Below are 18797 nucleotides of genomic sequence, written 5' to 3'. Positions count from 1 at the left end.
TCTTTATAAGCTCCAACTGGTCCAGAATTCAGCTGTCTGCCTGCATCATTACTAGAACCCTTTCTATTCACCATATTACTCCTGTCTTACAGCAGCTTCACTGGCTTCCAGTTCAGTTCCGAATTCAATTCAAAATTCTTCTGTTAACTTGTAACTCTCTCCACACCCTCGCCCCTCCATATCTGTCTGACCTCCTCTATGTTGCCATTCCCTCCTGTACCCTTAGATCCTCTCCCTCCATCCACTTGACTGTCCCCTTCACCTGTCTTACCACCATGGGGAGCAGAGCATTCAGTTACTCTACTCCCAAGCTCTGGAACTCACTACCATCTGAGCTTAGAAATACTGAATAATTTTCACATTTCAGATCTAAACTTAAAACTCATTTGTTAAAGACTGCTTTTTCTCTTTGATTACAATTGCTCTGTCTGATTTTAATTTTTGTATTTTAGTTTTGTTTATAATCTGTGTTTTATCTATTGGTGTCCTTGAGTGTTTAGAAAGGTGTCTACAAATAAATAAAATGTATTATTATTATTAATATTACGGTTAGGGAACACTGGAGAGTCAAATAAAGGTACAGTGCCTGTGATGAAAGGTACTATATATCAAAATAATACTAATACTTGTACATGTGACTTATGAATTTTCTACTCAGTTACAATCCAATATTCTCAAACCTGCTAAATCCAGTTCATCGGCATGGGGGCGGGGCCTATCGAAATAGCGCTGGACAGAAAGAACAGTGGGCGTGGCGCCAGTCCATCGCAGGGCAGAAATAAAGTTATATAAATCATTAATGATCTTGGCTGCACTTCGGAAACACTGAGAATGAAAAACAGTGGATGAATAAGACGAGTCCGCCCCAAATTTATAGGACATGCCGACAACGAAAGGCGCTATACAGTATACAACATAGGAGGCAAGATTGCTCATTCTTGATTTTTTGGAAACACTGAAAATGAAAAACACTATGTAAAATATTGGTCATTTGAATTACGTTACAGAAACACCAAGAAATGAAAAGTGATATAAATAAATAATATTAGCAATCTTGAATTGCTTTTAATAAAAAATTAAAATGAAACGTGTTATACAGACCATATAGCGTATTTCATTGCTTTGCCTGAACACTGTGTAGTAATGGAACTGGACATAAACCATTAAATGCGTAAATAAATTGCACAGAAACATTGATAATGAAAGGCGCTATATAGTAGATTGACGGTTTTTTATTCATTAAAGTCACGAAGCTAGAATGGCGCTGCAAATAAAATAACTGCCCTTGGTATGCCCAGACAGTGAAAGGCGCTATAAAGTAGATTGTCCTTTCAATGTTTCCTGATTGTGTAAGCCGGCTGCATATTATCAGACAAAGGCTGATTGTTTTTGCCTTCTTTACAAAGCACTGGAGCTGAAAGACGCTCTGTGGTACTCGAGATACTCAAAAAGTTAACTGTAAATAAAACTTCTGCTGACCCAGAAACGCTGTCTGTGAAAGACACTATACAAAGTATTGTTCATTTTTACTGCTTTTTAGGAGTAGGAGACACCATCGTGCTGCTGGAAAAGTGTTACGAAGAACGTACGCTAGAATTTACTCATCCTTGACGACTTAAGAAAAAGCCAAAGATTAAATGTGCGATACAGAAGGCGACAGTACTTTTTTAAAAGACTCTAAATAGTGTTATAAATAAAACGTCTTCCTTTTAGAAACAATTGCAATAAAAGACGTTATATCAAACCGTTATTGCCTGCGATGGGTTGGCATCCTGCCCAGGATTGTTTCCTGCCTTGTGCCCTGTGTTGGCTGGGATTGGCTCCAGCAGACCCCCGTGACCCTGTGTTCGCATTCAGCGGGTTGGAAAATGGATGGATGGATTGCCTGCTCTCGTTCATTTGTAAAGTATTGAACACATAAGATGCTATATGGAGTAATTGGCAATGGATTCTTCTGCAGTTGAAGAACAGAAAATAAAAAAGAAATTGCCTCGTCTGGTGGTGGTTATTCTGAAAAGACTCCCGATTTTCCGAAGCCACGCTACTATTATAAGCCCGTTACAGACAGCCACATCCCCGCCAGGACAACTTTATACATTTGTCAAAAAACTAAATATGTATATATTCGAAAAAGTGTGAACACAGAGACAAGTCACAAGGATAAGAGGACACGTGGATGGCGTAAAGCGTTCACACAGACATTGGGCCGAGTAGCCCACCCGTATAGCCCCGCGCTTCACTTCACCGTTTCTTTACACTTCAGGCTGTTTATTGAACCTGGGGGGTCCCTTCACACGGATGATTAAGCGGACCACTCGGCTCGGTAAAGTTTACGCCAGTAAAACACAACCGTTGGCTGAAGTCGCCCTGCACACGAGAGATAAACTAAAGAGATCGCAAGCAGTCCAAATTAAAAAAAACACTCAAAAAATGATTGAAAGCAGATTTATAAGTCGTGTTTTTATTAAGAATGAATTTATTGGGATCAACTCGTGAAGTTCCGTTGCCGTGCACAATAGCGCCCCCTAGCTCAGGTTTTCACCGGTTTGCTGTCTTCTCTGGTGACAGTCCAAGTCTCCCTATATTAGTCTGTCGAAGTGCTCCTCAGTCCCTGTCACTGTGTAGGTCAGTGCAGAATAAAAGTCACTATAAAAATGCACGACTGGCCTTTAATATTTAAACACTTTAACACAGCAGTATAATTGAGACCTGCAGTTGCTTCCCACCTTGTCCCCTTCACTATGGGCTGGCAGACCTCTTGGTTTTGGGGTATTTATTTTTCCCCCGAGGGAGTGCAGCAGACAAAAACATGCACGAGCACGTTCTACAAACGGCTAACTCGGGCGCGCGCGCACACACACACATGTGCTGCCCTTCTGTCGGCGCTCCGCAGACGACCGCTGTCACATCTCAAGGCCGACACGCGACGAGGTGCAGCGGACGCCCTGCAGCAGGCGGAGTGTTTACTTAACCAGGGCAACCAGCGGCTGCGAAAACTGGCAGAGGCTCGGGCACACCGCACGGCAGCAGCTGGAGAGGCTGTCTGCGCGGACAATGACCGAGGAAATCAGCGTGAAAAGAGGTCATGGCCGGTAAGGCACAACCGGGACCCACAGGACCAGGAGGAACAGTCTGGGTCACTACAGGGACAAATTTTATGATGCGTGATCCGACGGGCAGCCAGAATGACCTCCGAGAGATTGAAGATTTATAGTACAAGATGGGCCGTCAGATCACCGCAGAGACCAAATTCACGGTTCTTGGTCCGACGGGCAGCTTGCTTGAGTGACCACAGCGGTTGGTTTGAAGTTTTTTTGCATAACACGTGCAGCTGATCACCACAAAGTTCAAACTGAAGTTGCTCAGTGCCTGCAAGTAGCCCGAGTGACCACGGGGCTGTTTCTTAGGCATACGTGGGCCAGTTTGATTGACCATGAAGATCACGTGTTCTGTGTTTAGTGTCCAGCAAAAGTCTGCGCGACCGTATGGATCAAGCTGAAGATGCCGAATGTGCATTTGCTGGAGTTGGTTTGTGGCAAGCAGCCCGAGTCACCACAAGAATCAGGCTGAAGTTTTCTAGAAGTTTCTTGACAGGTTTGCGTTGCCAAAAGGAGGTCCAGCAGGAGTGTTAGGTGACCATAAGGATTGTTTCATAGTGTTGAATAGACCGAATGACCACCGGATCTAAGTTGGCAGTGTGCCTTACTTGAAATTGTGTGAGTTGAAGTGAGTGACCACAAAAATCAGATTTTAAGTTTTTAGTATTTGGTGGGTAGTCAGTATGACCAAAGAATGCAGGGTACTTATGGGTGCTTGTAGGTTTTAATGTCTGGGAGACTTGAGACTAGTGGGAACCCTGGATGACCAGAAGGTTTAGTCTCAAAGCTGGCCATTGTCCAGCAGCAGACGGCCTGATGATAAATATCAGGTTTGAAGTTTTCGAAGTCCAGTGGGTAGTCCGAGTGACTGCAGGAGTCAAGTGTTAAGCGTTCAGCCTAAGTGACATCCTTTGAATCTAATGGGCTGTCTGAATAGCCACACAATTCTCTGACTGGACAGTCTGGATAACCAGAGGTTATGTTGAACAGTCTACGTGGCCACAGAAATTCAATTTAAGGTTGTATTATGTGGGGTTTCATATAGAGTGGGGGACATCTGAGTGACAACAGAGATGAAGCGTAAGATTTTTAGATTGTAAAAGGTCACTCGTGTTTGTTTCAAGATGCTCAATGACAACTGACCAAAGGTCTCGCACATTTTCAAAACTTCATTCAGAATGAAGAACAGAGTCATTTCGAAGGCTTCAGTCGGGGTTTGACCACCAGAGTCACCACACAGTTGATCCTGCAGGCGCCTAGTCAGGTTTAGGAGATGTCCGGGTTTCCACAGGGGTCACTCTGGACATCCCGAAGGAGAATTCAGCGGGGCTCAGACACGGCCAGCCGCTGCTGTAAGACTTCAGAGTTTGCCTTTTCCGTTGTGCGCCCGTCTTTTCCGGAGATCAGCTTCTCCTTTAACATCGCTGGCCAGCGTCCAGCGCCGTCTTGCTTTTTTCTTAACTCTCCTTTGCTTAATGCTGTTTGGCAGCGGACTTGGCAGCCTCACCAAGAATCACATCGTTTAGTGAAGTTCTTACCAAAAAAAGAAATCGGGCAAGGTGCACGGCAACGTGGGAGCAGCGAGGAGGCAACGCGGAACAGACGAGTGAAGCCGGCGGCCGCTTTGTTTAGTTAATGTTTTCCATCAGTTGTTGGCTCGGCGTCCGCGGCGGACCAGCGCGCGCCTTTTAGGGCGATTTACAAGTCAGCCCCGCTCTCGTTCTGACGGGGAGCTAAGCAGGAACCCACCCTAGACGGGGCGGCAGCCCACCAGAGCCACTGACACACTCACACAGGACCAAGATAAGCGAGGAGAATACAAATTCATAAACTCCGAAACAATCACGCTATTGACTAAATTTAATGCCTTATATAGCGCCTTGTGGGTACCCATCATTACCCTTTATTTGATGTACTATCTTCCAGGTTCACATCATCTAAATACATCTGACTTGGAAATTGTAATGCAGCCAATATTTATTTACAGTTCAGAATTTCTGATTTTACTAAAACTAGATTCACATCATATAGCGCCTTACATGACGCTTATCTTGCCAAAGTCCTGCAGCTTATGTGTGCGTGTGTCAGAACCAAATATTACAAAATACTTCTTCGTCTTGGCCTCACATAACTCACTGACGATGACACAGTTAATCAAGTCTCATTCTATATAGCGCCTTTCATGACGTCAGTGTTGCTAAAGTCGTTATGTTTTATGTGTGTCTCACTGCACTTACTTTGGAGGCAGTTTACGCTGCTGCAGAGACTGACTGATAATCACGTGAGTTTTATCAATTATAGCGTCTTTCATGGCCCGCATGTCTCACACGACGTAATTTTCTGCAGTGACTCACGTGGTTAATCCAGTTTTATTTAATATAGCGCCTTTCATGGCGCCCCTGTTGCTAAAGTAGTGTATATAGTATCTCGTGTGTGCCACAGCACTTTATTCTTACACACTGTATGTTGTTGCATTGACTCACTGTTGGTCCAAGTAATCAATTCTTATTTTATATAGTGCTTTTCACAGTGCCCCCCGTTACTGAAGTACTGTATGTCTTATGTGTGTATCACAGCACTTTATTAATACACATTGTATGCTGTTGCAGTGACTCACTAAAGGCCATGTCGTCAATTATACTTTATTTTACATTGCACCTTTCACAGCACCATCTTGCTAAAGTACTGCTATCCTACGTGTACAGCAAGGTATTACAAAGTATTTATTCCTACTTTATGGTGTGAGAGCCCTGGGTTCAAATCCCAGTCGAGACACTGCATGGATTTTCCACGTTCTCACTGCTAATTAAGCTTAATGTCATATAGCACCTTTGTGTGCCCATCATTATCCTTCACTTCATAGTGCATATTACCAGGTTCATGATAGCCGAAGATATCTGGCTTGGACATTTTAGTGCAGACTACATTTTGTTACAATCCAGAAGGAATATGTTGCTGAACTGACTCATTAGGTTTACATTATATAGCGCCTTACATGGTGCTTAGCTGGCCAAAGTACTGTAGCTTATGTACATGTGGCAGTATCAGATTTTACAAAATGCTTATTCATGGCCACATGGTTAGTCAACTTTAATTTAATATTGCGCCTTAAATAGTTCAGTGTGAACACACACACACACGACGGCTAGTTAACCTAACCTGCAAATCTTTGAGCTGTGGGAGGAAACCTTCATGGGCACGGGAAACACCCAGGACTCAAACCCTGTTCTTTTTGGTGTGAGGCAGCAGCACTACCACCATGCCACCCTAGTAAAACATACTCTTAGAGTTGATTATAGTGCCCTTTAATGTTCCCACCATTCCAAAGTACCAAAATCTGCATCATCTGCTAGAGTAAGAAGTGCCAGTATTAAATGGAGTCAATTATATAGCACCTTTTATAGTGAAAATGAAAGAAAAGCACAAGACTTGTGCACAAGAGGGCACCGGTCCTTACAGTTTAGGAAGAAATTTGCCATGCTGAGTGTTTAGTGATCAGTCACACCTTTATAGTGCCTTTCCCGGTCTTTGACTTTTTAAATGGCACCCATCCATTACCAGAATAGCCACATTTCCTAAATTGTTTTTGTTAAGGGGGCAGAAATGCTCAACCCACCACTCCACGACTAATCCCAGACCCCTGGTCAGACTCTGTATGCTCCAGCCCCTTGTTTTTCTCTGTTCTTTTCTTTGCTCTCCAAAGTGCAGTCAGCCCATTTGATTTCTCCAGAGGAAGAAGCAAGCAGAGGAAAACAGCTGGAAAGAAAAAAAATGCCAGGCGCGGAATGCGGCCTTAAGTCACAAAGAGGCATTTATACCCGTCGAGAGGGAGGCAGCTGGTTTTAATAAGAGAAAGGGAAAGGGCGTAGCCAATGGCGGGAGACGCTGGCAGCGACATCACACGCATTCTATGGATTTGCTATTGGCAGGCCAGGCTTTGAGGTGGGGGGGGGGGGGGTGCTGGTTGGGTGAGCTCATGCTGGTTTGGGGGTGGGTTCACCTTCTTCTGAAAAGTCAGCTGTTGGCTCAGTCCACCATACACCAACAGCCAATATAGCGCCTTGGTGTCCACAGCAGTACCTAAAAAGACCACATGGCTCAGCGGGCAGAAATCCAAAACAAATAAAAGAAAAAAAAGAAAAAGAAAAACGCAGCTCAGGTTTTGGATTTAAATGTCAGTGAAGAGGAATGCAGGCCGTGTGACTCCGCTTTTGCCAGAACGTTATTTTTATGTAAAATTTTTTTTTTTTTTTCATTTTTAATTCCCCACTCCCAACTCCGGTGCCAAACTTGCATCCCAAACAAGTCTTTCTAGGGAATCAGGAAACGTCTTCATTCGTGGACAAGCAGCACAGACTTTTAAACAGTAAAACCCATACCTGCATGCCAAGTGACCCATCCTACCGAACAAATGGACCCTACTAACCCTCTGTCACAGGACCCTGCCATTCTGCTGCTGCTCACCCTTCATCTGAACAGAACCCCCCCCTATTCTGAATCATCCAAGCGCCACCTTGAGGAAGCTTTAGGAGCTCAAATTCTCCATAAATGGGCGAGCGTGAGCCTGGGCATGGGAAGGGCATGGGCATGAATGAGCCCCACAATGATGGACTGGTGTCCAGCCAGGCGTTTGGGTCCATCTTTGTGTTGAACGCTGCAGAGATGGGAATGAGATGAAAAAATGAAAGAAAAAAAAATAAATAATGGATGGCTGAACCAGGCTGAAGAAACAATGAAAAGTTAATTCATTCATTTTTCTAACCTGCTTACCCAGGGCAGTGTCAGGGGGCATCTGGAGACCATGCCAGCAATCATCAATGGCTTTTGAAACAAACAAGGCAGGAAGAAGAGCAAAATGGCGCCAAAAGAAAAACAAAGCAAATGTGATCCCTCTGCTGGCCACAAGGGGGCAGACTACACCTCCTTAGCTCTTATTCCTTTACTAGCTCTGGGTGGCTGTGTGGCACAAATGTCAGTAAGCCAAACCTGCAGTTTAAGGCCAGTGAGTGACTCTGACTGGCAGTGCCCCCACTGTGTGTGGAGAGTACTTTGGGGGCCACTTTAGTGGGCACTTTTATGCTGCTGCAGTGGCTCACCGATAATCACAAGAGTAAGTCAAGTTTTATTTTGTATAGCGCCTTTCATGGCACTCCATGTTGCTAGGTTATCTTGTATCCTATGTGTGACTCTCAACATTTTATAATTTTTGTTGCATTTATACTGCTGCAGTGACTCACTGACGGTCAGACGGTAAATTAAGTTTAATTTAATATAGCACCTTTTCGCATGTTGCTAAAGTACATCTTATGTGCATATCACACTACTTACTGTTCATTCATTTTACACTGCTGCAGTGACTGCTGATCACATCTTATTTTATATAGGGCCTTGCATGGTTCCAATGTTTCTAAAGTATTGTATAGTAGGCACTGTATTACATAAAGACTGAGAAGTGAATTGGGTAGCAACACCCAGTCAAGCTGAGTGGTCTTAACGACTAGGGGCTGACGAGGATGCTTGTTGTGAAATGTGGGAGAGCGTGTGAAGCCCTGTCCCATCTGGACCCTGAGCCATCCAGACACAGTGCCGATTAGGTGGCTTTGATGTCGTCGAGTTTCTGCTGTTCTTGGAGCCACATCAAGGGTCTCTTTACAAAGCAGCCAATTGGTGTCTCCAACATCACAAAGTGGGCACCGCTGGCATGAAGACACCCATTTTCACACACCTTTACAGTAATAACACAATGCTGGCGATATCAGACCTGCCTAGCCGATCATGTGGGCTGATTTAGGATGGCATCTGTAATGAGACTAGAAGCCATCAGAGTTCTAGTCCAGCTGGATAGGGAAACTCAAAGTCCAGTGCAAACATCTGTGAGTGCGCTACTTCAGAGGACCACCAGTTACCTGAGACCACCCGAGATCTCTCTGGGGTGGCGTTTGACTGCTTTATAAAATAAATCCTCATTTAGAAAATAAGACCTCAAGTTGAAATCCCACTGCTGACACCCAAAGTGAACCCAATGAGTCATCCATCCTTGAATGCATCTTACTATGAAAGGCACTATACAAAATATTGCGTAAATAACCTAAAGCTGCAAGGGGCAATGTGACCCCCAGGAGTGTGACTTATAACCCGGGGTATATGAATTTTAATTATTATTACCTCATCTGACTGACACCTTTATCTAAAGCGACTTGCACTATTTAAGACACAATGGGTTCCACTTCTTTTGTTTTTCCCAGCTGGAGCACAGGCAGGTGAAGTGACTTGCTTGGGGTCACACAGCGTCAGCGGTGGGATCTGAAGACAAAACCTCAAGGCTTGAACTCCAAAGTCTTAACCACCCCACCATACTGCCTGCCATTTAGCATGAACTGGTTCTCCATGCATAAAGATTTTAAAGTGGCTAACACCAGGAGGAGCTGCACATCCTGTCTGCGCCTGAACCTTAAGGAGCCCAAAAGCGATTGGGAATTGGGGGTTTGGGGTATGTTGGGAGTTTACAACTGATGGCATTCTAAATAACTGAAGGTACACGAGGGAAAATCCCACCACTGCTACCTGGGATAGCCCAACACAGCGTTGTTCAGAGTCATTCCAGCTCTGACACAACAGTGTAGTGGGTGTGTGAAGGCGCTATATACAATAACGACAAAATGACCGAAAACCCAATAATCAGCCTTCATTTCTTTGGGTGCGCCATTAAATCAGACTGTATGAATATGCAGCTTTAAGGCAGTTCATGCAGGTGTGTGAAAGGCACTATATACCGTACAGTAAAGGCCATGTGACTCAAAGGCAGCTCTCTATTTCTTTGTGTGCAATTAGCCTGACTGTAATGTGCTATGGTGTTCATTAAGGTGTATGAGTGGCACTATGTAAGGCACTATATACAATAAGGACCAATGGACTGAAAGTACAATGCTCTATTTCTAACAATTTTCCTTTTTTTGTGTGTGCGCCTTTAATCTGAGTGAGTCACGATGTACAGTTTATGCAGGCATATGAAAGGCACTATATAGTGTACAACAAAGACCAAGTCACTGAAATTAGAAGTCTGTTTAAGTGTATGAAAGGCACTATATACTGGTGCCACGGCCCACCTGTCAAGTTGTTTTGCTTGCCTGAGGTAACGTCATCTCTGATGGAGGTTCACAGGAATCGGCAGGTAGGTAAGTCCTTTCATTGGATTGGCTGGCCCAGCGCTATTTCAGCTGTGGAATGCCCAATAGGGGGAAGGCAGCTTAATGGCCGAAGTCTCCAGGACTCTAAACAAATCCAAAATTGTATTATGGGATATCATCTCCTGTTAAAGTCAGCTCTATACTTGCAATATTTTTATTTTACTATTACATTGTATTGAGGATTACTTGTGTTCTGTTCTGTGTATTGTATATATTGTCTTCCTTTTTTTTGACACCCACTGCACGCCCAGCCTACCTGGATAGGGGTCTCTCTTTGAACTGCCTTGCTTGCCCGAGATTTCTTCCATTTTTTTTTTTTTTGGGAGTTTTCCTTGTCTTCTTAGAGAGTCAAGGCTGGGGGCTGTCAAAAGGCAGGGCCTGTTAAAGCCCATTGCGGCACTTCTTGTGCAATATAAAAATAAATTGCATTGTATTGCATATTGTACAATAAAGCCCGATCAACTGAAAGTACAGTGCTTTGCTTCAAACCGCTTCGTCATTTACTGGCGCCATCTGAAGATACATTTTAATTCGCTGTGTATGTACAGTCATATGAAAAGGTTTGGGAACCCCTCTCAGCCTGCATAAAAATTGACTCTCCTTTCAACAAAAACAGATAACAGTGGTATGTCTTTCATTTCCTAGGAACATCTGAGTACTGGGGTGTTTTCCAAACCAAGATTTTTAGTGAAGCAGAATTTAGTTGTATGAAATTAAATCAAATTTGAAAAAGTGGCTGTGCACAAATGTAGGTCCCCTTGTAATTTTGCTGATTTGAATGCCTGTCACTGCTCAATGCTGATTACTTGCAACACCAAATTGGTTGGATGAGCTCATTAAGCCTTGAACTTCATAGACCGGTGTGTCCAATCATGAGATATAAAGGTATTTAAGGTGGTCAATTACAAGTTGTGCTTCCTTCCCTTTGACTCTCCTCTGAAGAGTGACAGCATGGGATCCTCAAAGCAACTCTCCAAAGATCTGAAAACAAAGATTGTTGAGTCTCCTGATTTAGGGGAAGGCTACAAAAAGCCATCTCGGAGGTTTAAACTGTCAGTTTCAACTGTAAGGAATGGAATCAGGAAATGGAAGGCCACAGGCACAGTTGCTGTTAAACCCAGCAGGTCTGGCAGGCCAAGAAAAATACAGGAGCGGCATATGAGCAGGATTGTGAGAATGGTTACAGACAACCCACAGATCACCTCCAAAGACCTGCAAGAACATCGCTGCAGATGGTGTATCTGTACATCGTTCTACAATTCAGCGCAGTTTGCACAAAGAACATCTGTATGGCAGGGTGATGAGAAAGAAGCCCTTTCTGCACTCACACCACAAACAGAGTCGCTTGTTGTATGCAAATGCTCATTTAGACAAGCCAGACTCATTTTGGAACAAAGTGCTTTGGACTGATGAGACAAAAATTGAGTTATTTGGTCAAAACAAAAAGCGCTTTGCATGGCAGAAGAAGAACACCACATTCCAAGAAAAACACCTGCTACCTACTGTCAAATTTGGTGGCGGTCCCATCATGCTGTGGGGCTGTGTGGCTAGTTCAGGGACTGGGGCCCTTGTGAAAGTCGAGGGTTGGATGAATTCAACCCAATATCAACAAATTCTTCAGGATAATGTTCAAGCATCAGTCACAAAGTTGAAGTTACGCAGGGGTTGGATATTCCAACAAGACAATGACCCAAAACACAGTTGGAAATCTACAAAGGCATTCATGCAGAGGGAGAAGTAGAATGTTCTGGAATGGCCGTCACAGTCCCCTGACTTGAATATCATCGAAAATCTATGGGATGATTTGAAGCAGGCTGTCAATGAAATTGAGCTGAACTGGAGAGATTTGGTATGGACGAATGGTGAACAATACCTCCATCCAGAATCCAGACACTCATCAAAGGCTATAGGAGGACAGCGTCGAGAGGCTGTTAGATTTGCAAAAGGAGACTCAACTAAGAATTGATGTCATATCTCTGTTGGGATGCCCACATTTATGCACCTGTCTAATTTTGTTATTATGCATATTGCATATTTTCTGTTAATCTAATAAACTTAACGTCACTGCTGAAATCCTACTGTTTCCATAAGGCATGTCAGATATTAAAAGGAAGTTGCTACTCTGAAAGCTCAGCCAATGAGAAACAAAAATCCAAAGAATTAAGAGGGGTTCCCAAACTTTTTCATATGACTGTAGTTGCATTAGCTTAGTAGTGTAAACGGCGAATGAAAGGCACTCTATGCACTATTAACTAAATGTTACAAGACGGCAGGTCCACGGCTTACGGTCTGCACTTATGAAATCACCTTCAAATAAAGGCTCTGCATTATTGTTATTAGGCACCGGGGATGGGATATCCTAATGAAAGATGAAGGCAGCACAGCTGCTTGGCATTTTTTGATTTCATGGAGTCTGGAATCTCCAGGATCAATCGCTCGCAGACATCTCTGTGTAAATTCCAGGGTGTTTCCCTCCTTTCTTCAACAGAATATAATGATTCCCAACTCCTACATCGTGTTCTCTCCATGTCAAGTCTCTTGTGTCCCACCAGAAATCGTACAAACTGCTGAATTGCACTTTACGGGAATTTTTACTTCCAGATGTTCCTGGAATGCATCCAGAGTGCTTGGGTTAACAGGCCTTATTATCCTGAAAGTTACCATCTGGGCTTCTACAGCGGAGAACAATCAGTGGGATTCCGAGGGCACCCAGAATGTGACAAGTAAGCATCTGTGATCAGAAGGGATGTGGCACCTTGAGGGCAAAACGGGAAGTGTGTGAGCAGAAGCAGACCCAGCTTAAAAAAATAAAAATAAAAAAAGACTCCACTGCTGTTGAGAAATTGGGAAAAAGGCTACAAGCATCACGGCTCAGTTGGGATCAGGCGTCTCTAAGCCAATTTCCACACATTGCCGATCACATAAGACACGATCCTGCCATCATACAGGATCACAAAGTCAGACTCTTTGAAGGAATCGGGCTTCTTTGATTCCTAAGACTGGATCAGATTCTCCTCCTATGACTTTTGGGGGGGGTGGGGGGTGGGGGGGTAGGGTCAAAAGAAAACAGGAAGAGCCCCTCTGGGAGAAAGCCGTAAACATCACATCTCAGAGATAAGGCTAGATCGGTAGAAGGAACCGAGATTTACAGACATCAGACAGTGGAGAGACCGAGGAAGTCAGACGTCAGACAGAATCAGGCTCACTGGAAACGGCAGCAGACACACAAGGTCAGACTCAGGAAAGGTGCAATGTAAGCAGACCCCTCAGAAGACTCGGTGCAAACTTCATATGCCATACGGGATCAGACTTATGGCGTGTCAAATATCATCCTGTATGGTATAATATGAATTTTGTGAGGTATACTCAAGCTGGTGGAGAGATCAGGCCAGACCAAGCTCCTCTTAAACAGAATTGGCATCATTTGATGTTTAAAAACACAACTGCAAGCCTCAGGTCACAATATTTGTCACTTGTCAGATGAAGATACAGTCGGGATCAGGTTACTCTGACATCTGTGCCAGTCCCTCAGACGTAAAAGAGTAACTGACTAGCTACACACGTGCCAGCGTATGAATTTTCAGGCAGGATCAGGCTCCGGTGATTTGGATTATCAAACTGGGGGTTTCTGAATTATCAGACAGGACCAACATTAAACTTGACCAGATATCCAGTATAAGAGTTACAGCTCATTGATGAATCCAGGACTTTTGATACCAACGCACCAGCGTCTGAATCACTAGTCACGATCCTCGGACACGTCTGTATCTGTGCTTGAATTATTAGCCTCCTCGGATACAAATTGAGAGTTTCTGAATTATCTGACAGGATCAGGCTCCTCACACACTTTTGTTATCAGTATCACCCAGCATTAACATTAAAAGTGCTCGGATATACAGTAGAAGAATCACAGCTCATATGGCATTTAGCACTCTTGATAGAAGTGCATCAGGATCTGAATTATCAGACAGGACCATGCGCCTCTGACACTCAGGTCCCTGTGTTTGAATTACTAGGCCTCTCTAACATTAAATGAGAGTTTCTGAATTATCAGTCAGAATGAGCGTCCCCAACACACACCCGTGTCTCGATTACCACACAGCGTCAGCATTGGTTGGCTTATAAAGAGTCACATCCCCAGTACAGGAAATACTCTTTTTATATAAATGTGCCAGACTCTGAATTACCTGACAGAAACGTATGCAGGTTCAAATTACCATGCAGAATCAGGCACCTCCAGGTCAGATATGTAAGCATTAACATTCAGACGGGATCAGACTCCTTAAAGCCAAAATCACCACAAAGCCAGATGAACCAGAAACTCACCAAGTAAGATCAGGACCTCCTGTGAAGTGACTTAAAGCATTACAATTTTAAATTTAAATTTAAAGCACTAAACAATACTAAAGATCCTCTGTGACAAAGCCATAAGCACTTGAGGTAATCCAAGTTATCGGACACCAAGTTAGGCAGTCCAAGACAACAGACACGATCAGGCTTCTCTAAATGAAGTCTTAGTATCCCGACTAATACTAAGCCAATACTAAGCACCCTCCGTGACAAAGTCACGATCACATGAAGTAATCCAAAATTCAGATTGTTAGACGCCAGGATGAAGAGCAGTGTGTACGTGAAGAAGCATGATCGGGCTCCTTCACCCGTTTGCAAACTACTGTGATTTGGCAAGGTCAAACTCCTCTAAAACAAAATCAGAAGCTTTAAACCAAATGAGGGCCCTCTTTTTACAAAACAAAAAGCAACCTATGGTTGCCCACATCTGAGATTATTTGATACTAAAACTCAAGTTTCTTAGGACAACAGGCAGGATCAGACTCTTCTGAATCAAACACTCATGCCTTAACAATCACACCATATCAGGCTTTCTGATTTTAACAAGCAACCTACGGACACCCAGATCTGAGATAAATTTCACACCAAGTTAGACTGCCCAAGACAACAGGCGGGATCAGGCTTCTCTAAATCAAACCCCCGCACCTTAACAAACAGGGCATATCAGGCTCCATGAATTTAACAAGCAACTTACGGCCATCCAAATTTGAGATCATTTGACACCAAGTTAAAATGGCCACAACAGGCGGGATAAGGATTCCTCTGAATCAAAGCTTCACACTTTGAACTACCAGTCCATATCAGACTCGCTGATTTTAAATCTGAAGTACTAAACAATCTTAAGGGCATTCTGTGATAAAGCCATAACATAAAACACAGATTATTTGGCACCAGGGTACAGGGCCTAAGACAACAGTCAGGATCAGACTCCTTCAGGACAAATCCATAGGCCACAGACAGAATCAGGTTTATTGTGAAACAAATACTCATTATTCTAATATCAACCGTATCTCGATATTTTACACTGGGAGTGCAGATTTCGCATCTGAACACTTGGCCACGAGCATGTCCTCCACACAAAGCCATCAGAAATATCAGAAGTGACCTGGCTGGCTAAACGGCACCCAATCCACGGGTGCAAAAGGGGCTGCATCCTGGTGGAAAGGCACCTGTCTGCAGAGGGAGATGGGCCACCGTGCAATCAAACACCCAGCAGCTGTTTCAAATCGTAAAGGAACTTCAGAGGAATTCCTGCAGGACTTGATGAGTGAGGCCCGTCTGTGAAGTAGCAGGGTCCAGCGGCGAGGAGCCCGAGTGCTTCAGAGAGGAAGGCGAAAAAAAAAAAAAATTAATAGAAGCCTGGCCTGAAAAGAGCAAGCTGTGCATCGGCGATGGAGCCAGCAGCTTGGGAGAGTCGAGCTGGAAGCGAGAACAAGCAGCCATCATGTCATGTATACTCCGGAAAACAGTCACAGAGTTGGAGCTGGCAGGCTGGTGGATGGGAAAGCCACACATATTGCAAATACTCGTGTCGTGCCAAAAGTGAGTCACAGACCCAGGCTCATCACTCAAGCACTGTCATGTGAACACGGCCAAAAGAGGAGAGAACTCGGAAGGGAAGTGATCCTGCGTGAAATGTGACCAAGGAGGCTGCCATCCAACCAGCCCATCAAAATATGGATTTCGGGGGCTAAAGCCTAAGTAATGTGGCACCTCACTCATTGTGAGACCCCTGGTCATCCAAGGCAAGCGAGAAAGACCAAACGCCCCCCCAGGGCCACTCTCACCACCATCCCAGTGGTTCCAAATGGTATGCTGCGAGTGTAGAGGTGGGAGAAGCCCATCAGGGTCGAGTAAAGTCCTAAGAAGAAGAGCAAAAGGGACATGTTCAGTACACTGGTTGGCACTTAAGATGTAAACTAGGTGGCACCTGACCTTTCTTTTGGGGGGTGGCTTTTTTTTCTCTCTTTTCTACAATAAGGAACGCTTGCTAATGAGTAATACAATGCTTCTACCGCCAAAGCAAATGGTTTGGACATTAGTGAGTGGGAGAAGAAGGGGCAGGGTTGGGATTGAAGTAAGAGTGTCTGTTTCTATGCACAACTGGACATTTCAAGAGCAGAAGGTGGGGGTGCCCGCACCCCGCAAAGAGAGTGTTGGGACCAAGGGGGCTTGTCCTATTATCTGAATAACTAGGCACTGTGAGCTTGGAGGTGGAAGGTGAGGCCACTAGAGGACAGCATCTCCAAACCCAAGTCCCATTGTGTAGAAGAATCAGCAGTGTCATATGCTGGGACAGACAGATGGTCCTAGCTGCAGCCAGCTGAATGGGGTGGAGCAGGATGTGTGGGACAGAGCGGAGAGTTCTTCACCGTGGAATGCGGGATGGGATGGAGTTGGAGATCCAAGCGTTACTATACAAGACTGTGTGTTTCTGACGGGTTAGATGCTGCCCTGTTAGCATATAAAGAGACCTACCCTACATTCTGGTACAGTAGAGGTCAGTATTTACCTTGTATGGTGATGAATAGATAAACATAATATTCCTGTCATCTCATGTGATGTGTGAAACACACCCTTTGGGTCACCAGGAACTTCCCTTCCTCATGCTAATGTGGTTAAAAAAAAAAAAAAAAAAAAAAAAAAAAAAAAAGGACAATTGCGGATGCCACAGATGTGTCCTTAACCTGCTGAGAGACTACTCTATCAAAGACAACCTGGAAGGAGAAGAAGGAACAGGGAAACGGACCTTACACAGCAGAAATGCATGCTGAAGGAAAGAGCCAAACCAGACCGGCCCCAGCAGCAAGACATTTTCCCCCCTACAACTGATGAAAGAGGCTGGTGAAGATGCAACTAACAGTGACCCCTCCTAGCTAGGACAACCAGTCAAAAAGGATCTCCAAACACCCCCCCATTCCCCCCCCCCCCCCCCCAGTTTAGATGCTAAACTGTGTGTCATTCCTTGTGAAAAGGACTCCCATTAAGAGATCTGATGAGATTTCAATACTCAAAATGCCCAATGCAGTAAATGTGCCTAATGACACTGATAGCAGTCCAGCAGTAGCAGACATCCCAATCTCTGGGAAATCCCTCTTCCTTCCAATTATTTTGACAATTCCCTGGTACAAGAAAAGAAATCTTTTAACATTTCCACTATTGAACAACACCTTTGTGGAAAGTCCTTTCTTTATACCCATACCACGTATCAACATCCGAATTGCAGCAGTTTTCCAACATTCGTATAAACCTCACGACGAAACAGAGGAGCTCCTTTAAAAAAAGAGAAACACAAAACTAACTGTTCAGAGTACAAAGTTGTACCCTCATACCTGCTCATAACATTAAATTAGCTTGCTGCACTGTTATATGTACAGTATATACAGGTATAGTTACTTAAAATAAATGTGTAAATAGGCAGGAGTATTTCTGAGATGAATGAAACCAAATTAATTCCATATTCTGGCTAAAATGATTGCTAGCAGAAATGGAAAAAATAAGTTTTAATCCATTGCAACATTATGAATAAAAACTGCAGTACAATTTAGTGAAATGCAGGATTATTTTTTTTCTTTCGGCGACCACATCATATTAGGGAGGCGAGGCGCAGGGAGGGCTGTAAGGACTTTTCAATGTGTTTCTTAACAGCACAGCAACAGGAAAGTCTGAAACAAAAAGCGACTGAGCAGAGGCGCAGTTGACGTCTCTTATAGTAGAGCCCAACCTGCCCTTTCAAGTGAACTCAGAATTCAGATGTCAGCAAGCGCGTCATATAAATTAATCAGCAAACATACTGCTATGATTTTGAGATTTCTGAGGATCTCCAAAAGACAGCTAAACATGCTGTATACAGTGAGAAAGAAAGTTGAAAATACAGAGTGTTTATTGGAACAACAATGCAGCAGTTATTTATTTAATAATATCTCTCTATGATAAAGGGAAATCCTGGGACAAGACTTTCTCTGAGATAATTTCAGGTCCCGCGAGACGAGACTTTTGGCCAAGAGATTCTGACAAGTTCTGCCCTCCTCTCAAACATTTACGGCCACACCCACAGTCCAATCACTTCTCATTCATGTGAATGCTATTATCAGACAGTTCCTGCACTCTCAGCTCCAAGTAGTGTCAGAAATAAAACACAAAGCATAGAAGACAAAGTAGA

General features: G+C 43.9%; 1 protein-coding gene across 1 annotated transcript in view; it reads right to left on the bottom strand.

Moving 5' to 3' along the window:
• The window catches only part of kank2 (KN motif and ankyrin repeat domains 2), an 86844-nt gene that overhangs the window by 35764 nt on the left and 32283 nt on the right, over positions 1-18797 (bottom strand). The window lies entirely within an intron of this gene.

This window comes from Erpetoichthys calabaricus, chromosome 17 (genome assembly GCF_900747795.2).
Source record: "Erpetoichthys calabaricus chromosome 17, fErpCal1.3, whole genome shotgun sequence".
NCBI classification, from domain to species: domain Eukaryota; kingdom Metazoa; phylum Chordata; class Cladistia; order Polypteriformes; family Polypteridae; genus Erpetoichthys; species Erpetoichthys calabaricus.
This window is presented reverse-complemented; position numbering and strand designations above follow the sequence as displayed.